The following is a 27,901-nucleotide window of genomic DNA, read 5'->3' as shown; positions in this document are numbered from 1 at the left end:
GACTGTCATCAAGGCTTTCCTCTTCCTCGGCTGCAGACGCCTGCTCCTTTATGTGCGTCAAACTTTGCATCAGCAGACGCATTAGGGGGATGCTCATGCTTATTATGGCATTGTCTGCACTAACCAGCCATGTGCATTCCTCAAAACACTGAAGGACTTGACACAGGTCTTGTACCTTCGACCACTGCACACCTGACAACTCCATGTCTGCCATCCAACTGCCTGCCCGTGTATGTGTATCCTCCCACAAATACATAACAGCACGCCTCTGTTCGCACAGTCTCTGAAGCATGTGCAGTGTTGAGTTCCACCTTGTTGCAACATCGATGATTAAGCGATGCTGGGGAAGGTTCAAAGACCGCTGATAGTTCTGCATACGGCTGGAGTGTACGGGCGAACGGCGGATATGCGAGCAAAGTCTGCGCACTTTGAGGAGCAGGTCGGGTAACCCCGGATAACTTTTCAGGAAGCACTGCACCACCAGGTTTAAGGTGTGAGCCAGGCAAGGAATGTGTTTCAGTTGGGAAAGGGCTATGGCAGCCATGAAATTCCTTCCGTTATCACTCACTACCTTGCCTGCCTCAAGATGTACAGTGCCCAGCCATGACTGAGTTTCTTTCTGCAAGAACTCGGACAGAACTTCTGCGGTGTGTCTGTTGTCGCCCAAACACTTCATTGCCAATACAGCCTGCTGACGCTTGCCACTAGCTGTCCCATAATGGGACACCTGGTGTGCAACAGTGGCAGCTGCGGATGGAGCGGTTGTGCGACTGCGGTCTGTGGACGAGCTCTCGCTTCTGCAGGAGGACAAGGAGGAGGAGGAGGGGGGGCGAACGCCTACAGCCAACTGTTTCCTAGACCGTGGGCTAGGCAGAACTGTCCCAATATTGCTGTCCTCTGTGGACCCTGCATCCACTACATTCACCCAGTGTGCCGTGATGGACACGTAACGTCCCTGGCCATGCCTACTGGTCCATGCATCTGTTGTCAGGTGCACCTTTGTAGTCACAGATTGCCTGAGTGCATGGACGATGTGCTCTTTAACATGGTGGTGGAGGGCTGGGATGGCTTTTCTCGAAAAGAAGTGTGACTGGGTAGCTCGTAGCGTGGTACAGCGTAGTCCATCAGCGCTTTGAAAGCTTCACTTTCAACCAACCGGTAGGGCATCATCTCTAATGAGATTAGTCTTGCAATGTGGGCGTTCAAATCCTGTGTACGCGGATGCGAGGATGAGTACTTCCTTTTCCTAACAAGAGTCTCATGTAGGGTGAGCTGGACTGGAGAGCTGGAGATCGTGGAACTAGCGGTGGTGCCGGTGGACATTGCAGACTGAGAGAGGGTTGGAGATGGTATTCTTGCCGGTGCCCTACATGCAGTGCTTCCTACTACGAACCTGGTGATTCCCTGACTACTTTGGCCTGGCGACAAAAGCTGCACAGATACTGCAGGTGGTGCGGGAAATGGTGGGCTTACAGTGAGGGAAGGGATGTAGCATTGCTGACTAGCTTCATTGGCCGATGGTGCTGCAACCTTTAGGGACGTTTGGTAGTTAGTCCAGGCTTGCAAATGCATGGTGGTTAAATGTCTATGCATGCAACTTGTATTTAGACTTTTAAGATTCTGACCTCTGCTTAAGGTAGTTGAACATTTTTGACAGATGACTTTGCGCTGATCATTTGGATGTTGTTTAAAAAAATGCCAGACTGCACTCTTTCTACTATCGGATACCTTTTCAGGCATTGCAGACTGAGCTTCTTTAACCGGATGGCCACGCTGTCCTCCAACTGGTTTTGGTTTTGCCACGCTTTTTTGTCTAGATACGGGCCCGGCAGATGGAACCTGTTGTGATGTTGATGCCTGCTGCGGCTCCTCCTCCTCCGCTTCAGAACTACTGCCGCCTGCACCCTGTTCCCCCAATGGCTGCCAATCAGGGTCAACAACTGGGTCATCTATGACCTCCTCTTCTATCTCGTGTGCAACTTCATCTGTGTCACTGTGTAAGCCGGTGGTATAGCGTTCGTGACGGGGCACCATAGTCTCAGCTGGGTTTGATTCTGGCTCAGTACACTGCAAGGGCAATGTTCTGGTCTGAGTCAAAGGAACAGCATAGTAATCTGGCTGTGGCTGTGCATCTGTGCACTCCATGTCCAATTCAACTTCTAATGTGCATGGCCTGTTAACTGTTTCACTGTCTAACCCAGGAACGGTATGTGTAAAGAGCTCCATGGAGTAACCCGTTGTGTCGCCTGACGCATCCTTCTCTCTTGTTCTGGGTGAAGAAGACAAGGAAGCGCCTTGTCCCTGACCGTGAACATCCACTAACGATGCGCTGCTTTTACATTTAGCACTTTCAGAAGAGGAGGCAAAAGAGCTAGAGGCTGAGTCAGCAAGGAAAGCCAAAACTTGTTCTTGCTGCTCCGGCTTTAAAAGCGGTTTTCCTACTCCCAGAAAAGGGAGCGTTCGAGGCCTTGTGTAGCCAGACGACGAACCTGGCTCAACAACTCGAGACTTAGGTGCTGTATTGCTTTTACCACGACCACCTGATGCTCCACCACCACTACCATCATTACCAGCTGACAATAACCGCCCACGGCCACGACCTCTTCCACCAGACTTCCTCATTGTTTGCAAAACGTAACCAAAGTAACGGTATTTGTTACTGTAAAACAACTTATAAGGTGAACTCAAACTTCTGTAGGATTTATATATACCTTTATAGGTGGCTGACACTGAAAGGAAAATCAGGCCCAATGTTACACACTAGGTTTTCTGTGCCCCAATAATTTGAGACAGATGGCACACACAGGACCGGCACTCAAGGTGAAATGCCAATCTTAATCTCCCACAATTTTTTTTTTTTTCAGGGAGAATTTAAAAAAAAATAAAAAATGTCCCAGTATGACACACTAGGTTTTCTGTGCCCCAATAATTTGAGACAGATGGCACACACAGGACCGGCACTCAAGCAGAAATGCCAATCTTAATCTCCCACTATTTTTTTTGTTTTCAGGGAGAATTAAAAAAAAGGGACTGTCCTACAATTACTATCTCCCTGCAGTAGTCTCAGCAAGGTATGGCAGGCAGCAATAACAAGGAGTGGACAGCTGCACAAAAAAAAACAAAAGTGTGGATAAACAAACAAGATAGCAGTGCCGAAAGGAAGGAACAACAGGATTTGTGCTTTGAAAAAAGCAGTTGGTTTGCACAGCGGCATACACACAGCAACACAGCTATCAGGGAGCCTTCTAGGGCAGCCCTATAAGCTACAGCGCTGAGGAAAAAAAATGTAGCTTACACTGTCCCTGCAAACAAAAGGTGGTGTTGGACAGTGGAAATCGCTACAGCACAAGCGGTTTGGGGGTGAATGTACCCTGCCTAACACTATCCCTGCTTCTGACGAAGCGGCACCTCTCCCTACGCTCAGATCAGCAGCAGTAAGATGGCGGTCGGCGGGAACGCCCCTTTATAGCCCCTGTGACGCCGCAGAAAGCAAGCCAATCACTGCAATGCCCTTCTCTAAGATGGTGGGGACTGAGATCTATGTCATCACGCTGCCCACACTCTGCGTCCACCTTCATTGGCTGAGAAATGGCGCTTTTAGCGTCATTGAAACGCGACTTTGGCGCGAAAGTCGCGTACTGCGTGGCCGACCCCACACAGGGATCGGGTCGGGTTTCATGAAACCCGACTTTTCAAAAAGTCGGCGACTTATGAAAATGACCGATCCGTTTTGCTCAACCCTACTCATAAGGGAAGGAGAGTCTGACTTTTGAAATTCAAAATTGTCTGGAATTGATAGCATACGCCATGTTTTGTTTGGAGAGCCTTTGATGTGCCTAAGACAGGGCTGTAGAGTCAGTAAGCTCAACCTCAATTTACCTGATTTCAACTCAGACTCCCGATTCCGACTCCATGACTCTGACTCTGACTCCACAGCACTGGCTCACTACTAAGCATGTACATAAAGTGCAGAACAGATTCATCTTAACTAGAAGCATAGACCCTTAGATCAGAAACAGAACAGACATTTATAGAACATTTCATATATTACTCATATTCTTATGAAAATATTATTGCACACACTTCATTGAAATTCTGTACCCAATTTATCATATATTTTAGAAGTCGGAGTTGGTCCATTTTATACCAATTTCAACTCTGACTCCACCAAAATGGACCATGACTCTGACTCCATGACTCCGACTCCGCAGCCTTGGCATAAACAATGAAAACCTCCCACAAGTGACCCCATTTTGATGTCTTTACCCCTCAATGAACTTATCTAGAGGTGTGGTGAGCACTTTTAACCAGCAAGTGTTTCATAGAATTTTATAATGTTGAGCAGTGAAAATAAAAAATACAATTTTTCCCACAAAAACTGTTGACTTCCCATCAAATTTTTTATTTTCACAGGGATAACAAGAGAAAATGGACCCCAAACTTTGTTGTGAGATTTCTCTTGAGTGCGCAGATAGACCAAATAAGGTGGAAAATTACTGTTTGGTGAATGGCAGGGCTCAGAAGAGAAGGAGAACCGTTTCACTTTTGGAACGCAAAATTGGCTGGAATTGTAGCCTATGCATTATTGTGTTTGCAGAGCCCATGATTAGTGTTGAGCGATACCTTCCGATATTCAAAAGTATTGGTATCGGATTGGATCTGCCGATATCCAAAAAATATCAGATATCGCCGATACCGATACCCAATACCAATACAAGTCAATGGGACACAAATATCGGAAGCTATCCTGGATGGTTCCAAGGGTCTGAAGGAGAGGAAACTCTCCTTCAGGCCCTGGGATCCATATTCATGTAAAAAATAAAGAATAAAAATAAAAAATATGGATATACTCACCCCTCCGACAGACCCAGGACCTCAGCGGTGCAAGCGTCTGCCTCCGTTCCTAAGAATGCAGTGAGTGAAGGACCTTCGATGACGTCGCAGTCACATGAGTAGTCACGCGACCAATCACAAGACTGCGACGTCATCGCAGGTCCTACGCTGCATTCTTAGGAACGGAGACTGCCGGTTGCACCGCTGAGGTCCAGGGTCCGTCGGAGGGGTGAGTATATGCATATTTTTTATTTTTATTCTTTATTTTTTACATGAATATGGATCCCAGGGCCTGAAGGAGAGTCTCCTCTCCTCCAGACCCTGGGAACCATATGCACCGCACACGCCTGGGAACTTATAGGAACTTCCGATTTCCGATATCACAAAAATATCGGAACTCGGTATCGGAATTCCGATACAGCGAATATCGGCCGATACCCGATATTTGCAGTATCGGAATGCTCAACACTACCCATGATGTGTCTAAACAGTGGAAACCCCCCACAAGTGACCCCATTTTGGAAACTACACCCCCAAGGAATTAATTTAGAGGTATGAAGGTATGAAGGTATTAGGGGCTATGTGGTGGGTGATACTGTATATATTTGTAAATTGTGAGCCCTTGCGGGCAGAGTCTTCTCTCCTCCTGTACCAGTCATAACTTGTACTGTTTAAGATTATTGTACTTGCTTTGATTATGTATAACCCTCCTCACATGTAAAGCACCATGGAATAAATGGCACTATAATAATAAATAATAATGATAATAATAATAATTTGGGGATGTCAGCATACTTAATTCTGCTCAATATTAAGTTATACAATTTATTAATAATTACTTTTTTATCTTAATATTGAGCAGTTCTTTTCAGGCTATTGGTTCGGCCTCCGCAATAGTCACGGTCTGCCATGTGGCATTTTGGGAAAATTAATCTCCCACTCCTGTTCTATTTTGTATAGTGCTATGTTATTTATAATGCTGTACATAAGAGAAAAATCTGTTGTTTTCCCTACACAGATGTGCCCAAGAACACCTGTGTGTTAATCACATGGCCTATCACATGATATATCGCATGATCTATCAGGGGGGATCATGTGACATGTCACGTGATATATACCGGGTACCTGGGTGGCTCATGCCTTCTAAACTGCAAAGGGCCCTGGCAACTCTTAATCCACCCCTGGCTAAACCCATAGCTCATTAGATAAGTATTGCTAATGTAAAAAGTACTAAATTAAGCAGAAATAATCACTAAATAAAGAATTTTTTCTGTAAAAACTATTATGAGAGGATGTAACAGTCTTTTATCACTACATAAATCTTATTAAGCTTATAAACAATAAAATTCAATACAAACATTCTGTTACAGTCATCCCAGGCATAATCGTCACAGCCAGAAATTGGCCACATCTTTTATCTTCTGATCCAACATTAAGAATATCTTCCAGACCAATATCAGTGTGAATTGTCAATATATCATATAGTTGGCATACCTACTATGAATGAGTTCATAATCACAGCAAAGTGCATTAAGAATTTGTATTAAAACAACTCTTAATGCGATAAGCCACAGAGGACCTCTGGGGACATATAGAAAACTCATTCCTCAGCAATGCAACTGTTCGCAGCATTATCAGCAGCAGTTCTTTCTTAAGACTGATGACTGAGATTTGTCTGAAACACAGAGTTACTATTTCACCATGAGATTTTTTAATCCTGTTGTATACACTGGTAGCAGCATCAGCATCAGAAAAACCAATGTTGTGCACAAGTCCCAACATCAATGCTTCAAAATAAAAATGCTCTGCAAATCTAAATCTATCTGGCTTTCAAATGGCTTTAAGTCTGGGATTCCATACACAAAGCTTATAAATTATTTATTTCACGATCTCTTACATTCTCGCATCAAATGGCCATTAAAGGGAATATTTTCTATTTCATTCCATGTAAAGCTAAATAAATAACACTGGCAGACTTTATGAGTGAATGTGTGGCATAACTTGAAGCTTCTAGACTCCAGTGTATGTCTACAACATGGCACCCCCAATTCTTGCTCTATTTATAATATTGGTGTCTCATTATATAGCAGAGGGGCTATAAGGACACCTTCAAGAGTAACTGAACTTTTCATGTATTATTATTTTATTTATTATGCTTTGCTTATTTAGAGCTATCATATTCTGCAGCGCCTTACAAACATTATCATTGCTGCCCCCGATGGGGCTCACAATCTATATTCCCTTTCAGTATGTCTTTGGAATGTGGGAGGAAAGCGGAGTACCCAGAGAAAACCCACACAAACATGGGGAGAACATACAAGCTCCTTGCAGAGGTTTTCCATTGTTTGATGTGAACCCAGGACTCCAGCTCTGCAAGACTGAAGTGTTAACCCCTGAGCAACTGTGCTGCCCTGAGTGAATGCATGAGAATGGAATTGAATTCTACTTGAATATTACAAAAAAAACTGCATTAAGCAAAATGTAGATTTTTTTCGTAAGTACTGTACTTTTCAGACTATAAGACGTACCGGACCATATGACACACATAGGTTTAAGAGAAGGAAAATAAAAAAAATTTGAAGCAAAAAATGTATTCATGACACACTGTTTTGGGGAGAGGGGGATATAGATGGCGCCCATCGTGCTGCACACATTAAAAAAATAAACAATTCTACTTACCATCTCTCAGTTGCCTTGCAGCGGAGTCCTGTTCTGATGCCAGCAGGTGATTTCAGCATGTAACAGAGCATGGCATTACTGCCATGCACACGAACATGCTGCGGACAGTTGCTGGAATATTCACGTGATCACGTGTGCCTGCTATTAATTATTATGTTTTATTTTACATCTTACATTTATAATGCTCTGCGATCTACAGATATTCAAAGCATAAGGGACATTCAATTCATGGAGAACTTCTATAATAATCAAATTTCTTGCAAGAGTCCACACAAATAGATACACTAGATTTTTGACTGATCCACTCACCTCTAATTATCACCTATTACCTCTTTCTGTCCAATATGCTATGCTTCTCAGCTGTTTAACCCCTTTACCCCCGAGGGTGGTTTGCACATTAACGACCACGCCAATTTTTACATTTCTGACCACTGTCCTTTTATGAGGTAATAACTCTGTAACGCTTCAATGGATCTGGTGATTCTGAGATTTTTTTTTGTGACATATTGTACTTCATGAGAGCGGTAAAATTTCTTTGATATGAGTTGGGTTTATTTGTTAAAAAACTGGAAATTTGGCCAAAATGTAGCGATTTTCCAACTTTGAATTTTCATGCCGTGAAATCACAGCGATATCTCACACAGAATACTTAATAAGTAACATTTTACACGTCTATTTTAAATCAGCAAAATTTTGGAACCAAAATTTTTTGCTGTTGTAAGGGTTAAAAGTTGACCTACAATTTCTCATTTTTACAACACCATTTTTTTAGGGACCACATCACATTTGAACTCACTTTAAGGAGTCTATATGATAGAAGATACCCAAAAGGGACACCATTTTAAAAACTGCACCCATCAAGGTGCTCAAAACCACATTCAAGAAGTTTATTAACTTTTCAGGTGCTTCACAGGGATTTTTGAAATGTGCAGAAAAAAAATGAACATTTCACTTTTTTAGCAAAAAATGTACTTCAAATCCAAATTTTGTTTATTATAGCAAGGGTAACAGGAAAAAATAGGCCCCAAACTTTATTGTGTAAATTCTCAGGAGCATGCCTACACCCCATATGAGGAAGAAAACCACTGTTTCAGTGCACGGCAGAGCTCGGAAGGGAAGGAGCGCCATTTGACTTTTTGAATGCAAAATTTGCTGCAACAATTGGCGGACGTTATGTTGCATTTGGAGAGCCTCTGATGTTCCTAAACAGTGAAAATCCCCCACAAGTGACACCATTTTAAAAACTAGACCCCTCAGGGAACTTATCTAAATGTATGGTGGGCATATTGAACCATCAGGTACTAACATTGAGCCGTGACAATAAAAAAAATCTAATTTTCCCCACAAATATGTTTTTAGCACAAAATATTGCATTTTAATAATTTGAGAGTGCCATGTCACATTGGCAGAGCCCCTGAGGTGCCAGAACAACAGAAACCGCCTATTTGTGAACTTATTTTACAAACTACACTCCCCAATGAATTCATTTAGGGAGTTTTACACCACTGAGCGATGAAGAAAAAATAAATTACATTTTTACCACTAAAATGTTGTTTTAGCCCTAAGTTTTTAATTTTTCTAAGGGCTAATAAGAGGGGTTTTTTTTACAACAAACTGAGGTCCATCTTTTTCTGAGTGCGCCAATACCCTACATGTAATTGGGAAATAGTTTTCAGGCACAGTGCAAAGCTCAGAAGGTAAGGAACGCCAGATTTTACTGTTATGGTTTGCAGGTTCCATGACCCACTGGGAGAGAGCATGAGGTGCCATAACAGCAGAACCCCCCCATAAGTGACCACATTTTACAAGCTACAGCTTTCTATGAATTCTTCTAGGGGTGTAGTGATCATATTGACACCATGGGTGTGTCACATAATTTATTCGGACTCCCATGACAGCACTACGAGAGAGGGGATCCGCCCTTAAGGAACAGGAAACCTACAGATACAAAAGGGCGGCACCTCTCCCATGCATCAGTTGGTTTCCTGTTCCTGAAGGGACTGGATTCCTACAGAAGTTTTTTCTACGGGTTTCCAGGCCGGCCGGACCGAATCTGGTAGCGAGGGGGTCTCCTACCTCGGCCGGTGCGAGTACCTGATGTGGTCACGGTGGCCCTGGCAGGGCGGCACGGCAGTGACTAAAACAGCAGGGAAGCGGTCGCCAGGGGGTGTCCGGTCTCCAGGTGCCAGCGTATGGTAAGTATAAATCCCCTCGCCGAAGGAGGGGCTTTTATAAGGAAGCTCCAGCGGCGTGTTCCTGGCTTCTGGCTCCAGTTTACTGAAGATGGCGTCTGATCAGGATCAGCAGATTGCACTGATGGAAGAAGCATCCCAGAAGCCTAAGGAGAAGGAACACGAAAAAAGGAGCGATAGTTCAGGCCGCAGAAGCTCCTCCAGACAGGGGTCTGGAGTGTCAGCCAAGAAGAATCCCCCTCGTACTTCGGTATCTCTCTGGGTGTGGGCAGCCACTGGTAAGTGATCTCCGAGAAAGTTCACTTAATGACTAGTGTCCCCTCATATGTTTTATGCAGGGAAAGAAAAATGTCAGTAAGACGAAGCATAGGGAGTGTGCCATCTGCGCGGTTCCCTTGCCCGGCTCACACTCTAAAAAACTATGTGACCCCTGTATCCAGCAGACGGTGAGGTCCTGGAAGGAGGGGAGGGGGTATGGCATGTAGTTCTTATACACTAGTCTGCCTTACTTATCCCCTTAGGTAGCGGAAGAATCCTCTTCTATTGCGGCCAGTCTAAAGGAGATGGTTAGAATGGAGGTCAGACAGTCCATTAAGAACCTTTCACAGACAGGAGGCTCTAAGCAGAGAGCTCAGTTGACGTCTGATTCATCTGTGGATAAGGAAAGCGAAGAATCGGACGATTCAGCAGCATCATCCTCCTCCTCGGAAGAAGACGCTGCTCGGTTTTGCTTACCCTTGGAGAGAGTAGACAAATTAATAAAGACAATCAGAGGCACAATGGGTATAGTAGAACCCAAGCCTCAACTCTCTAAAGAACAAATGATGTTCAGCGGCTTAGAACAGAGAAAGCGCAGAGTTTTTCCCCTGAATGAAAAGATACAGGAACTTATCAACAGGGAGTGGAGAAAACCAGAAAGGAAAGGCTCCTTACCACCTGCGCAAAAGCGTAGATACCCTTTTGATGACCCAGCAGTAGGTAACTGGGAAAAGGCCCCGAAACTGGATGCGGCAATTGCCAAGGTAGCAAAGCGTTCCTCTCTCCCGTTTGAAGACATGGGAACGCTTAAGGACCCCCTAGATAGGAAAGTGGATACCTTCCTAAAGGGGACCTGGGAAATGGCAGCCGGCTCCTTAAGACCTGCGGTGGCGTCAACCTGCACGGCAAGGTCGATGATGGTTTGGCTGGACCAGTTAGAGACCCAATTAAAACAGGGGGCCTCCAGAGACTCTATTCTAGCAGCATTGCCGGTAATCCAGGAGGGGGCAGCTTTTTTATCGGACGCTTCAATTGACTCTGTTAAGTTGGCAGCTAGAGCAGCAGGGCTTTCTAATGCTGCAAGGAGAGCCCTATGGTTGAAATGCTGGCCTGGGGATATGCAGGCAAAAGCAAAGCTCTGCGCTATCCCTTGTAAAGGCGAGTATTTATTCGGGCCTACCCTGGATGAACTCCTGGAGAAGGCAGGAGACGATAAGAAAAAGTTTCCCAATACCTTCAATGCATACCGTCGTCCCTTCAACAAAAGAAGGTTCAATCGGGGAGGGAGGCGCGCCTTCTCACCGGGCAGAGATCGGTCCAGATGGGATGATAAGCGAAAATGAGGTACAGGTCTCATGTTTCGCCGTAACCTGACGGAAAACAAGAAACAAGAACAATGACTAGCAATCCCAGTGGGAGGGAGACTGCTGCATTTCTCAGCAGCATGGTCAGAAATCACAAACAGCGTTTGGATAAAAAACACTGTTTCCCATGGTCTCAAACTTGAATTTGTCCAGGCTCCACGGGACAAGTTCAAGCTAACACCCTGGCGCTCATCTCCCACTGAACAATTTGCCCTGGAAGAGGAAGTGAGGACTCTTTGTTCAAAAAATGTGTGGAAGTACCATATTCTCAGACAGGAAAGGGGTTTTACTCCCCCCTCTTCCTAATCCAAAAACCAGATAATACTTATAGAACCATTATTAATCTTAAGGGTCTCAATAAGTTTCTGGTAAAGCATACTTTCAAAATGGAGTCCATCAATTCTGCAATAAAAATGCTCTTTGAAAATTGTTTTATGGTAGTGGTGGATTTGAAAGATGCCTACTATCATGTACCCATTCATACTGATTTTCAACAATACCTGAGAGTAGCACTGAAAATGGAGGGTAGGATTCAACATTTTCAGTTTAGGGCACTCCCCTTTGGGATAACCTCTGCTCCTAGAGTGTTCACTAAAATAATCGCAGAGGTCATGGCACATTTAAGGGAGTCAAATGTCCTTATAATCCCCTACTTAGACGATTTTCTCATTGTCGGGAACTCAGTGGATCACTGTCTGTCACAATGGGAAATTACTAAAGCTAAACTAGAACATCTAGGTTGGATCATAAACTTCGAAAAATCTAAATTACAGCCTCTAAATTTGCAAAAATTCCTGGGGTTAATTTTGAATTCAGTAACACAGCAGTGTCTTCTCCCCGGGGAAAAAATAGCGCTAATCCAGAGTTACGTGTTAAAAGCAATTAAATCACCCTCCATGACACTTAGGCAAGCAATGTCCCTACTGGGGTCACTCACATCTTGCATCCCCGCTGTTAAGTGGGCTCAGTTACACACCAGATCCCTGCAAAAAGAGGTTTTATTCCATGACAGAGCCCTAAACGGCGTATTAAATGGGAAATTAACGTTGGGGCCTATAACACTGAACTCCCTCAGGTGGTGGTTAGACATACAGAATTTGTCAGCAGGGGTGCCCTGGATAGTAAATGTCACCCAAGTAATAACCACAGATGCCAGCTCTTCGGGGTGGGGAGCTTATATGGGGGACATGGTGGTTCAGGGACAATGGGAACCCTTCACAACATTCTCATCCAATCAGAGGGAATTGTTGGCAATTGAATTGGCTGTTAAAGAATTCCTCATATATCTACAGGGCCAGCACGTCAGAATTCTGTCGGACAACAGAGTGGCAGTCGCCTACATAAACCGGCAAGGGGGAACACGGTCCGAGACTTTAATGCAGATCACGGATCGCTTGTTCCAGGTGGCAGAGCTCAATTTTCAATCTTTGACAGCTCTCCACATCAAAGGAAAGGAAAATATAACAGCGGATTTCCTAAGTCGAAACACGCTAAGACAAGGAGAATGGTCTCTCAACAAGGATGTTTTCAACTGTATCAGCCACAGATGGGGTCAACCAGTGGTGGACCTGTTCGCCACCAGAGACAACAGGAAAGTAAAGCTCTTTTGCTCTCTGAATCCCAGGGAAAATCCCCTGGCGGTGGACGCTTTTCTAATAAAATGGGATTTTCCGCTGGCTTATGCCTTCCCACCACTGAATCTGATTCCTCTAGTGGTGAGAAAAATCAGAGAGGATCGAGCAAAAGTCATCCTTATTGCCCCCTTTTGGCCCAGAAGAACCTGGTTTGCCTGGCTCAGGACGATGTCGGTATCGGATCCCTGGGTACTGCCAGACATCCCGAATTTACTCTCTCAGGGACCAATCTCCCATCCACAAGTGGCAGCGCTCCGTTTAACGGCGTGGAGTTTGAACGGTCACTGTTAATAGATAAAGGCTTCTCTCCGAACCTGGTAGAAACGCTCCTAAAGAGTAGAAAGCAAATAACTACCAAAATCTACTCTAGAACTTGGAGGAAGTTCTTGTCCGTTTCTAAATTTAATATCCAAGAAGGGGTGCCAATACAACAAATCTTAGAGTTTCTACAAAAGGGGTTTGAGCTAAAACTCTCTACTAGTACCCTTAGAGTACAGGTCTCAGCTCTGGGTGCCCTGTTTTCCTGTAATGTAGCTAACAACTATTGGATAGCGAGGTTTATGAAGGCAGTCTGTAGAACTAGACCAGTGTATAAAGATAGATCAGTTCCGTGGGATTTAAATTTAGTTCTATCCTCACTAACAAAACCCCCCTTTGAACCTCTACACGAGGCCTCGATTAAAATGCTGACTCTTAAAACTGCCTTCCTAATTGCCATAACCTCAGCTCGCAGGGTAGGGGATATCCAGGCACTTTCCAGGCTTCCCCCATATACAGAGTTCCTGTCTGACAGAGTAGTCCTTAGACCAGACCCAGCATATCTACCAAAGGTAGCAACAAGGTTTCATAGGTCGCAGGAAATAGTTTTACCATCTTTTGTTCCTAATCCATCCAATCCTAAAGAGCAGGAGCTTCATACGCTAGACGTTAGGAGATCTCTCCTACAGTATATCTCAGTCACCAATAGTTGGAAGAAGGATGAGGCACTGCTTCTTTCCTTCCAAGGTCCAAACAAAGGATGTAGAGTGTCAAAATATTTACTGGCTAGATGGATTAGGGAAACTATTTCTATGGCTTATACAGCGGGTGGGGGACCAGCTCCGCAGAATCTAAAGGCACATTCCACCCGAGCCATGGCGTCATCCTGGGCGGAAAGATCTGGAGTGTCGGTGGAACAAATATGTAAGGCGGCCACTTGGTCATCCCCTTCCACGTTCTTTAAGCACTATCGGTTGGATTTGGGGTCCTCCTCTGATCTCACCTTCGGGTTAAGGGTGCTGCAGGCTATAGTCCCTCCCTAAGGTAGCTTACATCTCTGTAAATCTCTCGTAGTGCTGTCATGGGAGTCCGAATAAAGCATTAAGCTACTTACGGGTAGCGGCATTTTTCGGAGGCCCATGACAGCACCCTTAGTTCCCGCCCTATTCACTTGGGGGTTGCACTTCCTGATATGTATATAGTGTGATATATAGATCTCACGTATGGTGTCTAGTTATAGGTTAATAAAATATTTCTGTTTCAAAATGTATATAATGTATATTTGTATGCCACTAACCGCGGTAGTCCTCTCAAGGCTCTGAAATACAACTGATGCATGGGAGAGGTGCCGCCCTTTTGTATCTGTAGGTTTCCTGTTCCTTAAGGGCGGATCCCCTCTCTCGTAGTGCTGTCATGGGCCTCCGAAAAATGCCGCTACCCGTAAGTAGCTTAATGCTTTTATACCTTTGGGCAGTGAAGACAAAATAACTACATTTTTACCACCAACATTTTATTTCAGACCCAGATTTTATATTTTCACACAAGAAGTTGGTAAAAATACACCAAAATTTGTCCGACAATTTCTTCTGAACCTAGCAATTCCCTATACTGTATGTGGCTGTACAGTACTACTTAGCCATACGGAGAGACTAGGGAGGAATGGAGTTCTATTTGCCTCCTGGAGCACAGATTTTACTAGAACAGTTTACGGACACCATATACAGAGCCCGTAATTGCTGGAAGAATGACCCCATTTGGGAAACTATAGCCCTTTGGGAGTATATCTACAGGTGTAGTGATTTTTATTCCATGGGTATTTTCCAGAAACAAGCAGCAATGAATTTTGCCAAGTGAAAATTGCAAACTGCCATTGTAGTGAACAGTACGCGATATACACTGACCCCGGCAATGGAGGAGATGGAGAAATTCATTTTTCCACCTTCCTCCACAGCTGTGCTCCGATCTGCTCTGTGCGAGAGGCTCGGAGCACAGACGCATTACACTTGGCTCCTGCTTGCTGCAGAGCAGGAGCCGAGGGTCGTTAGCATCGCTCTTGCAATACGCTAGTGTGACTCCAGCCTAATAATCAGAAATATGGAACAAGGTGAGAAGTGTAAGGCATCATATTTAGTAAAAGTTACAGGTTCACATTTACAAGTTGAAAAAGAATAGTAATTAGCCACTGCAATTTCTGGTAAATCAAGAACATGTTCCTTTTTGGGGTCGTGGGTGTTGAACTTGTCAGTATACTAGGTGGCAAACAATTAAGAAGGTTTTCAAATTTGAGAAAGTAAAGTATAAAGAAACATTATACAATTTTCTGTTGTACTTTATGAATCAATTTCTAATAATCTTCAAGAACGTCACTTGCTGTGATTCAGTGGGAATTTTGGTTTGTTTACTTCCAACTGATAAAAAATCTGTCCAGGACACCTGAACACATAAGTAAATACACTACATTAACAGCTGTCTTGTGCTAAGCTCCTATGTGATCATAACATGAACAGAACAGATTTCCAGCTTCTCTAAGTAAACAGTGAATATTCACATTCAAGGACTTCAATCAATGATCATGAAACCCATCAAGAATTGAAACATAAAGTATTAGATTTCCTTGTTGAAAATGAAATACTTATTTAAAGTGGAGGATATAACCAACAAATCTAAAATCTGTTGTAATGTTGAGCAAATTCAGTGAAAAATGATTGATATTTTTATAGGGTGTTTCAGGGATTTTCTATTCTAAAAAGAAAAGTCCGCAGACTGCCAAAATTGTGGCAGTGTGTGCCCTGTGTTAGGCTAAGTTCACATTTGCATATGTGTCCGCAGTGTATCAAGAAAAAACAAAGTCCAGCTCACCATGTCGACATTCCCGGAGGCTCGGAGCACGGAACCGCTGTGTCAGGGCGTAGGCAAACATAAAAGGAGAAGAATCCAGCTCAACGATACAGTGAAAAATCCGTAGCTTTATTTCACTTCAAAATAGCGTGTAAGGACAAGTCATCAGCATATTAAAACCAAGATCGACGCGTTTCCGGTGGCTAAGCACCCTTAATCATGATTAAGGGTGCTTAGCCACCGGAAACGCGTCGATCTTGGTTTTAATATGCTGATGACTTGTCCTTACACGCTATTTTGAAGTGAAATAAAGCTACGGATTTTTCACTGTATCGTTGAGCTGGATTCTTCTCCTTTTATGTCCGCAGTGTATCGCCTGCATGCGCAAATGCATGCAAAAATGCATGGAAACACACGTGTACGCAGCGTTTTTTATCATGCTCTTATTCATGACGTCAAAAAACACTGCGATTGCATGCATTTCTATGAGTTTTTGCATGCGTTTGCGTTGTTTATGCGCAGGCATACGTTATTTCACAACAGGCTTGGCTTATGGGTTTTCTATATATAGAGACACTGCACAGCTGAAATCTGCTTATTTGGATGCTGGATACTGCTGCAAAATGGATAGCATGGACAATTTCAATCTGAATATGGATTTATCAGTGAAATTGGCTTCTGCTTTTGCTGTGGCTTGTGAGGAAGAAAGGAGAAGAGAAAGACAGAGAAGACATCGTCGTCGCTATTGGCAACATCCCATTGTTGAAGTCCGAGAGAGCCGTGGAGCCTACCACTCATTGTTCACCGAGCTTCGTGAAAACCTGCAAAAGTTTTTTGAGTACACAAGAATGTCTGAACAGAGCTTCCAAGAATTGGTGCTGAGTGTCAGAGGATCCATGACCAGGCAAGACACACAGCTACGTAGAGCAATCCCATTTATGTAATTTTGAACAACAAACACCGGTCGTTACTATTATTGTTAGAAAAGCCATGTACTGATTTATTTGTTCCTTTGTCTGTTTCGCAGATTCCTAGCTACCTTAGAGACCTTAAGATCTCTACATTTTCAGTTACAGATCAGACTGTCCACCTTTTCTGGGATTGTTAGAGACACCTGCCGTATATTGTGTGACATTCTGCATGCAGAATTCCTCCCCAACCCACAGCTGAACTGTGGCTGCAAAATGCAGTAAAATTCAAAGAAGTTTGTAATTTTCCTAACTGTGTGGGGGCTGTGGACGGCAAACATATTCGGTTTCTGAAACCTGCAGGAAGTGGATCCGAGTACTTCAATTATAAAAAATACTTTTCAATTGTTCTCATGGCGATTGCAGATGCAGATTGTCGATTTGTTGATGATGGCTTATTTGGAAGAGGAAATGACTCACAGACTTTCAAAAACTCTGATATGGGACAACGATTGTATGGGAATGATTTTAATTTTCCACCACCACAACCTCTTCCTAAAACTGAAGGACTGCCAATGCCATTTGTTATTGTGGGGAATGAGGCCTTTCAAATGTGTGCCAACCTAATAAAACTGTACTCAAGTAGGGACTCGAGTCAACTACCGACTGACAAGGGCACAAAGAACTGTGGAGTGTGCCTTTGGTTTGCTGGCATATAAATGGTGCATTTTGGGAACAGCCATCAATCTAAAAATAGAGACAATTGATGAGGTTGTGAAAGCATGTGTTTTTCTGCATAACTATATCCTGTAAAAAGAGCAACCCCACTTTGAACTTGAGTAAACTGTTAATACCACATTGCATGATTACTAACATCACCCTCTGAGGACTACAGTAGAAGTTTCCCAAATGAGGAATAAATTTGCAGCCTATTTTGTTTCTGATATTGGACGTGTGGCATGGCAAGATGAAATGGTTTAACCTGTAAATAAAATGTACCTGTAATGTTTTCTGACTATAATATTAACATCTTGAATGTAACTTGTATAATAAACACCTTAAATTTTACTCCCATTCATACTTCCCTCAACAATACACACATGGTTAAATAAAAAGATAAAGAAAACACAGTGAGACCGATATTGTGAATCAAAACAATTTTTACTAACAAAAATAAGAAATTTACAATTTTTATAAAAAAAGGAAAAAATTATTTACTGATTATTTACTTTCAGGGTCTGTGGGAGGGAGTAACATGGTGGACCAGGGGGGTGTCGGGCTGTGATGGTAGGTTAGGAGTGGTTGGAGAAGTTGTTACAGGGGAAGTGGAAGACATTTGGAGGATTGGGTCAGACACATTGGGGAAGAGGACACATTAGGAGTGGAAAACAAGTTGGAATGGATTGACACATTGGAAGGGAAAGAACCAAGGGAAGGTGTGGACAGACTAGAAAACAAAGACACATTAGGAGGTTAGGGTTGAGGGGGTGTGTATTTTTTTCCCGTTTTTTCTCCTCCGAAACTTTGGTTTTTCCGCTTTTTTTCCTGGTGCTGCATTGGTGTAGTAGAAGTGTGGGCTGCTGCACTCGGCTTGATCGTGGAACAGGACAGCTGGGCTGCTGCAATTGGCTGCGTGGTGGTGGATGTGAATGTCTGGGCTGCTGCACTCGGCTGCGTGGTGGTGGATGTGGATGGCTGGGCTGCTGAACTCAGCTGCTTAGTGAAGCTGGGTATTCTTGGAAATGTCGTAATGTCCAGCAGTGGTGGTGGTGGTAGATAAGTCCCTTGCTTAGTCGGTGCTGGTGGATTCTGACACAGCTGCTGTCCTGGAGCCTGTTGCCCTGTAGGGAATGAACTTTGTGCCTGCTGCTGATATCAAGACCGCTGCATAGCCTCAGTATAAGCATCCTGACAGGCCTTCATCACAAACAGCTGGAGATCAGGACTAAGGTTTTCCATCACGCCCCATTCTATAGTGGAAAAATAATGTTGAGCCGGTATAGTAAGGTCGCCTTCCAGGCGGTCAAGGTGTCTGTGGACTTCCTGGAAAAGTGTGTTCACATGAGTGAACCCACTATCCAGTCTTTCTAAAACCGCCTTCATCCCAGCCTGGAAGACCGATCTTAAGTGAATAAACTCGTGCATGACTGACCTATCCCAGACCCTCTGCCACTGGTGAGCAGACCCAGGTAAAGTAGTGGCAGAGGGCTGAGAGGGGAAAACCAGAAGGACCGGCTTCCTGTTCCCCAGCCTGTGAATCCTGCCTGGCTGTTCCATCGCTGGTGGATGATTGGGATGGTGCCGCTTTGTTGGCTGGTCGATGAGGGGCCGCTCAACAGAGGATGATCCAGGTTCTACAGTGCTGCTCCAGGTTCTGTGTGGAAATGAAATAAAAAAAATATGTAAAAAAAAATTAAGTAATAGTAAAAGACAACACAAAAGATATTCACGTTCGCTGAGCAACTGCTGGCTTCAGAAAAGAAAGCTGGTTATGGTACTTGTATTTTCTGATTTTTTTAAGCTGTACCACTTTGAACCTGAATCTCCTCTCTCATGTCTTTATTGAAGCAATCCTTTATCGAATGCCTATGAACTTTTACTCTCTCTCTGTGAAGGGGAAGAAAAAAAATTGTTAAAAGACAACAAAATGTACAGAAAGTCCAAAATGGCAATACTTACCAAAATCCTTTCTGACTTTTGGCGTTGCATGATTTCCATCGTCCAGCAGCGATCTGGTCACTTCTTCCCAGAGTTGTTGGCTCAAGACTAAGTCGGAATGATTCCAATCAAGGGGGTCCCACAACGCTGCTCAGTCTTGCACAGCTTGAATAAGTAACTCGTTATCTATGTCACATTGTGGAACCTATAGATGAAATGCAAAATAAGAATTTGTTAGTAAAAATGAAAACAAATTCAATTACAACATTGATAAAGGATACTTACACCTCATTTTTCCTCCTCAGCAACTTGAGGCCAACGACCCTGGGAAGAATCATTTCCACTTGACTGCTCCTGCTCTTCCTCACTGGATGGAACCAGCAAAGAATATACATGATTTAACACATGTATAGTATTGCCAGTCAATACATACCAATCAGTATATCAAATGTGATTACATAATCTGTGTCATGTCTAGTCTGTGAAGCCTCACTGGAGGACATCTTGGAATCGCAGGCAGCAGTCAAGTGAAACACTAAAGAAAAGAAAAAATAAACTTGTTTTAGAACACAAATCATGTAGGCCAAAAAAAGGGACTCATATACATACATTCAAGCAGTAGTCCAAACACAGAGCAGGCAGGCACCCCACAAAAAGAACCGCAGCACAGCACCAGGATGGACTGAAGAACAGCACCAGAACAGCAGCACCAGGACCAGGACAGCAGCCCGAGGACCAGGACAACAGCATCTAATCTACAAGGAATGGAAAAAAATCTGTACAGAGTGAAAAGACAGAAAGACGTTTTCAAAGCTTCTATAATTACATAGATGGCAGCACTGGGACCAAGACAGCAGCATCGAGACCAAGACAGCAGTACTGGGATAGCAGCAACAGTTTAGAAGCAACAGAAATAAAATAAGTACAGAGTACAGAATGCAGTGAGAGACAGACAGACATTTTCAAAGCTTCTATACTTATATCCAGAGTCTTCTGCCTTCATCCAATGTCCTGTGCCCGCATCCACAGTCTTCTGCTTTCATCCAATGTCCTGTGGCCACATCAAGTGTCTTGAGAGTAATGGACTTCCTGTCTCCAAACCCCCTTTTATACAGCTGGCAATTTTTAGGTTGGTACATCATTTCCAAGACAAAATTAGTCAGAAGTATGCACGTGTATCGAATGCAGGTGTATGCATGACCTTGTGTTTCAATGTGTTCACATAGACAGTAATGCGTTGTTTTGATGCACTCCGCCCGCAATCATCCACATGCGCATGGCTGTGCATAATTGACGCCTCAGAAAATGAAACCTGTTGCGTTCGCTGGACCCCGCCACACACCTCAAGATGACGCATGCATACGCATCTGCAAGCGAATGCATGGGAGCGCATTTCCCTGCATACACCATGTTAAAGATATGTACGCATGATGCATGCAGATGCAAATGTGAACCCAGCCTTGTGAGTCGTAATGTGTCTCATTCAGCTTCTCTTAATAAAATGAGAATTGAGCAAAGCCGGATGAGACTAGTCAGCAAGTGACAGCAGGTATGCACATGCCGTCATGTGACCAATCATTTACAATGTAGTAAATATAAGTAATAGTTTGCACTATTTTATGAACCAATGAATCAATATAAAAAAATAAACAAGCAAAGGGGTGCTGCAAAATACATGGAGGTACTAGAGATCAACAAAAAAGAGGAAAGACCAATGTATTTGGGATGCCCACACCGGATGAATAAGAATAAGTAACAATTTTATTGACATCAAGCCAAAACATGCGATGAATAAAAACATTCAAAAACATTGTAACAACACTGCTACTTCCTTGTGTCCACTAGGGCCTGACTGACAAAATGTGTGTATAAACATGGCATGGAGAGATGAATATGACAATCAGTAAATATTGTCTCCAAATGCCAGAAACGCCTTTCTTAAAATGAATAATAGAAAAAACAAAGGCACAAAATAGACAGAAACCAAGATTGGGCATCCCCAAAGTGGGTATCAAAGTCAAAAATAATAAAAAGGTATCTTAGGCAAACCCCCTATAGCATGTGCATATACAGCTCTGGCAAAAATTAAGAGAACTCCACATCAAAACCCTGTCATGGGCAGCCCAATCTCCAGACCTGAACCCCAATGAAAACCTCTGGAATGTAATCAAGAGGATGATGGATAGTTACAAGCCATCAAACACACAAGAACTGCTTAAATGTTTGCGCCAGAAGCAGTGTGAAAGACTGGTGGAAAGCATGCCAAGACAAATAAAAATCATGGTTATTCCACAAAATATTGATTTCTGAACTCTTTCTGAGATAAAACATTACTATTTTTGTTTCTAAATGATTATGAACTTGTTTTATTTTTATTATTTGAGGTCTGAAAGCACTGGGGTGTTTTTTGACCATTTTTCTTTGTCAGAAAAAAATACAAAATTTATTGCTTGGAAATTCGGAGACGTTGTCAGAAGTTTATAGAATAAAAGAACAATTTACATTTTACTCAAAAATATACCTATTAACAGAAAAATCAGACTAACTGACCATTTTTGGGTATCTTTTATCCTAGTGACTTCAAATGTGATGTGGTCCCTAAAAAATGGTTTTGCAAATTTTGCTGGAAAAAGTAGACATGTGAGAAATGTTATTTATTAACAATTTTGTATGACATATCTCTGTGATTTAAGGGCATGCAAATTCAAAATTAGAAAATTGCTACATTTTCAAAATTTTCGTCAAATTTCCATTTTTTTCAGAAATAAATGCAAGTCAAGAAATTTTACCACTATCATGAAGTACAATCTGTCATGAAAAATTTAAAAAATCTCAGAATCACAGGGAGCCTTTGAATCTTTCCAAAGTTATTACCTCATAAAATGACAATGGTCAGAATTGGTAAAATTGGCCCGGTCAGTAACGTGCAAACCATTTTCAGTGGTAAAGGGGTTAAAGAGCATTTGGTTTACTTGTTCTGACATTAATCAATAGTGCAATTTGTTTTAAAGATGATTAAAAATAGTGAACATTTTGAAAATAGTAAAAGACCTACTGTACATATGTTGGTTTTTTTTAACTTCTTTTAACCGCTTCAGGCTTTGAAAGCCCTGAATCGGCCAAAAGAATGGATCTGACAATTTTTCAAGCTGCTTATACTTGCAAAAATGATAAAAAGGAAGCAAAGAAGACTTTTCTGGAAAAATGCAGTCACCATTTTCCTATTTTGCTCCAAAAATGAAGCTGGTATGCCAGAGTCTAAAGAACTGCATGTGCACGTACACTTAAATTGGAGTTGCTAACAGATTTCACATAAAAACAGATTACATTATTAAACTGGACTATTTTACCATGCTCATTTTCAGGTTTTAGTGAACATGCAGTTTTAATAGATTTAACATTTTCAAATAATTTTTGCCTCATTTCTTGGCAAAATGTGGGGCTTAATTTTTATGTAATTTTTATATTCCTTTTTTTTTGCTGCCATCAGGGGGAAATGTAAGAAAATAGTTAATATGTAGCTATTTTTCAATTATCTTTGTTTAATTTTCGCCAAAAAAGGATGAATAAAAACATTTATTTTTTCATTATCTGTACATGGACATTTATTTTTATGAGAGTGAGGCTAGAAACAATGGCTAGCAGTGTCTTTAAAAAAAAATAAATCTTGGTTTATTTTTTATTTAATTTATTTCACAGCTAGATGCAGAGCTCCTTCTTAGCCCTCCCTCCTACCCTCTACATAGAATCTTATCATCAGCAACTGTTGTCTTCTATTTCAGTAATGTAAAAATCTGTCTTCATTGAATAAAGATTTTCCAGTGACTTGAGAATTTTGAAAATTAATGATTGGTCCTGGAGGAGAATGAAACCAATTTTCCTGATGAGGCATATTGCAAAGATTCTTATTTTCACGCGTTCAATTGATTAAAATTAAAACAATGGATACTCTTTCAGTAAATCTGTTTGACCCTATGATGGTGCACGTATTTTGAAATTCCATGCCACAATGTCTGTATAATTCCTAAATTAAAATTTGCAGTTTATAAGTCTAGCTAGTGTAAGAGTAAGAGAGCTCATGAGTAGTGTTGAGCGATACCGTCCGATACTTGAAAGTATCGGTATCGGATAGTATCGGCCGATACCCGAAAAGTATCGGATATCGCCGATACCGATAACCGATACCAATACAAGTCAATGGGACACCAAGTATCGGAAGGTATCCTGATGGTTCCCAGGGTCTGAAGGAGAGGAAACTCTCCTTCAGGCCCTGGGATCCATATTACTGTGTAAAATAAAGAATTAAAATAAAAAATATTGATATACTCACCTCTCCGGAGGCCCCTGGACATCACCGCTGGTAACCGGCAGCCTTCTTTGCTTAAAATGAGCGCGTTTAGGGCCTTCTATGACGTCACGGCTTCTGATTGGTCGCGTGCCGCTCATGTGACCGCCATGCGACCAATCACAAGCCGCGACGTCATTCTCAGGTCCTAAATTCCTAGAATGAGGAGTTTAGGGCCTGAGAATGACGTCACGGCTTGCGATTGGTCGTGTGGCGGTCACATGAGCGGCACGCGACCAATCAGAAGCCGTGACATCATGGAAGGCCCTAAACGCGCTCATTTTAAGCAAAGAAGGCTGCCGGTTACCAGCGGTGATGTCCAGGGGCCTCCGGAGAGGTGAGTATATCAATATTTTTTATTTTAATTCTTTATTTTACACAGTAATATGGATCCAATACCGATTCCCGATACCACAAAAGTATCGGATCTCGGTATCGGAATTCCGATACCGCAAGTATCGGCCGATACCCGATACTTGCGGTATCGGAATGCTCAACACTACTCATGAGTTCAAATCTCAAATGTATTAAGTGTCTGTCCACCCAGTGTAATGGCTGCAGCTTGTACTAAGCAGTGTGAGATCTCAGCAGCAGAAGGGAGACACAGAACTGTCAATCAGGCAAGGTGTGCAGAAATTAAATTTAAGCATAGATCATGCTGACATTTTGACATGGATTTTTAAAATAAGTACACTAGACTCATCAGATCTAAGAGATCTATTTAATGTAATATTAATAGACTTTAATGTATGCAGTATATATTTTGAAATCTTGTGACAGATACAACTGACTTTGTATTGGATTCAAGAGCGGGACAAGGCTTTATTCATGATTTATTTTTACAAACCATTTATAGCAAGTATGATATTTTATGCTGATGGATGCTAAACCGGTAAACATTTTAGTACATTTGTGTAAACCTCAACCTGAGTTTTATATAGAAATGTCCAAATCTTTTATTCTGTCATTTTAAAGAGAACATTTCACCAAATTTTTCATGTTCAGCTTGACATATGATGTAATAGTGGCAGCAGAATGATTTCTTCAATTTCTTTCCTCTGATGTGGAGATATTAGAAATCAAAGTATTTGTCACCTGAGTTACTTAGCTTTCCTTATGTCCAAGTGGGTGTTTTCACTGGTAGCATATACTTCTCCCTATTTGAGTTGCTATCTGATAACAGCCACTTGGACTTAACTAAAGTGAACTCATTAGGTGTCAATGCTTTGATTCCTAATATCTCCGCAACGGAGGGTTGAAATTAAAAAATAAAAAGTTTTATTCTGCTCTGCAGCCATTATTAGACCTTGTGCCAAATTTGATGAAAAGTCCTCTAAATTATGTCATCCTACATCCTAATGAGTTTATGGAAAGAAGTTGTGGTAAGTACGGTCCATACTAAAAATAATTTACTGCATATACACAGATATGACAAACAATGTACTGTATGCTCCGAACAATAGACTGTTGTCGCTAAGTCATGTACAGTAAATTGGTTATGGAAAAAATTTACATATGAGCAGGAATTTGTCAGGTTATCAAATAGTACAAATGTTGTTTTTTTTGGAGGTATAATAATCTATTGCTCATTTATGTACAATACTGTGCAGCTGTAACCTAACATAGCCAACAAAAGTATTAGTTCACATTCATCCCATCTGTTTCTTTTAGTCTGTAACCCATGGTTTAATATTCATATTATAGTGTAAAGCATAGATGACCCCAGGGAAGATGGATTTCAAAGACTGTTTGTAGTTTCATAAAGTAGCAGTGAAAATGGCAAGAAGACGCAGTTATTTGTTTAATTATATTTAAAAAAAAATACCACTATTATATTAAATGTCACTTCATATAGGTGAATATAACATATAGTACATTCAATTGATACCAATGTCAATATTAACATAATATAAATACTACAGCATAGACATATTGTGAACTGTAGTAGATGGAATAAAATCAAAAGAACAATTTAAGAACCACGTAGCAAGCACAGTTTGCATTACTGGGTGCACCACAATTGCAAGTTCAGTTCAAAAGATTTTCTAGTCCAGTGCTGTGTGCTTTGAGCTCCTATCCCTACACAGTACAGGCATAAAACAGCGTTCCTTGGCTGGTCCCTATGTTTTATAATGCCTGTGATAGCCCCCAGATTGGCTGTGCTACACCATGTGTTGCAGGACCTTTTGGAGAAGCCCTTGCTGTTAAGGCAGATGACAATAGCCTGCTCACTGAGTGCACAGCATGTGAGAAATGGCACTGGACTTTTTTCTTTTGCTGATACTCATGAATTGAAAATTGTTTGAATTCACTTGGAACTACGGATATCAAAACATGTGACATGAATTAAATCCTATGTGGTTCGATTCACAATTCTCTACTCACAAATTATTTCATTTAATAGCTGTACTCATGAAATGCAAAACCCAATATCAGAATTATACAGCCATTCTGACATGGATTTTTAAAGCGAAGACACCAGTGTCATTAGATTTAAGAGATCCATTTAATAATGTATACAGATTGTATTGAAATCTTTTGACAGATCAAAATGTTTGGAAATGTTTGGACTTCAAGTTGGGTCTCCTTCATGTGTGTTGCCTGTAGCAGTAGGGCTCCCAGGCCTGCAGGCCTGCACTTACTTTCAGTCAACCTGTGTTACTATCCTTATATTTTTTAAACAATAGTAGCCAATGAAGCTGATATTTGTGCCACCTGACTGTGGTTGATCAGAAAAGCAATTTGAGCTGTTGCTTGAGTTATCAGGGTTCCTAGCATAGATGGCTTACACCAGTCCCTCACCCACCTCATCCTAATTTAACCTTCCATTCAAAGCTCCAAATACTGTTTCAGACCCTGATACCTCATGCATTGCCCATGGCTGACTGTTGCTGGGTCGTGACTCATTATCAAATTTCCACTGTGTGTCAATTGATGCCACTCAGTTGACTACAGGTTCTATGCTAGGGACAGGCTGCACCTCAATTGGGAAGGTGCAGCTGTGCTGGGGGAGAAAATGGCCAGAAGGTTGGAGGAGTGTTTAAACTAGGGATTGGGGTAGGGTATTCATTTTATAGGAGGGGAAGATAGTGCAGATAATGACCTGGGCACAAATAAGGAAGTTGGGGGTGGTGGTGGCATGGGGGTGGGGTTAGAACAGTTAATAATTTAAGAAAGAATAGAGGTACAGAGAGATACATAAAGTGCATGTTTACTAATGCCAGAAGTCTCGCCAACAAAATGGAGGAATTAGAATTATTTTTGTTTTAGCATAATTATGACATGGTGGGGATATCTGAGACATGGCTGGATGAGAGCCATGACTGGGCTATTAACTTGCAGGGCTATAGTTTGTTCAGAAATGACCGAATGGATAAACGAGGGGGAGGGGTGTGTCTATATGTAAAATCATCCTTAAAACCCATCCTGCTATGATAATATAGGTGAATCTAATGAAAATGTAGAGTCCCTGTGAGAGGAGACAATGGGAGGGGGAAAAAATAATAAATTACTGATAGGGGTTTGTTATAAGTCTCCAAAAATAATGGAAGCAACAGAGAATATTCTAGTAAACAAATTAGATGAAGCTGCAACTCAAGGAGAAGTCATTATTATGGGGGACTTCAACTACCCAGAGATACATTGGGGAACAGAAACCTGCAGTTCCAGCAAGGGCAATTGGTTTTTGACAATTATAAGCGACAATCTCCTTTCACAACTGGTTCAGGACCCAACAAGAAGGGGGGCACTGCTAGACCTAATATTAACCAACAGGCCAGACTGCATATCAAATGTAAAGGGTTGGGGTCACTTGGGGAATAGTGATCACAAAATAATAAGTTTTCATGTATCCTTTAATAAGATGTGTAGTAGAGGGGTTACACGGACACTAAACTTCAGGAGGACAAATTTCCAACGGATGAGAGATGATCTT

The sequence above is a fragment of the Ranitomeya variabilis genome, chromosome 1, assembly GCF_051348905.1.
Source record: "Ranitomeya variabilis isolate aRanVar5 chromosome 1, aRanVar5.hap1, whole genome shotgun sequence".
Classification (NCBI taxonomy): Eukaryota; Metazoa; Chordata; class Amphibia; order Anura; family Dendrobatidae; genus Ranitomeya; species Ranitomeya variabilis.
Note: the sequence above shows the minus strand (reverse complement) of the source record.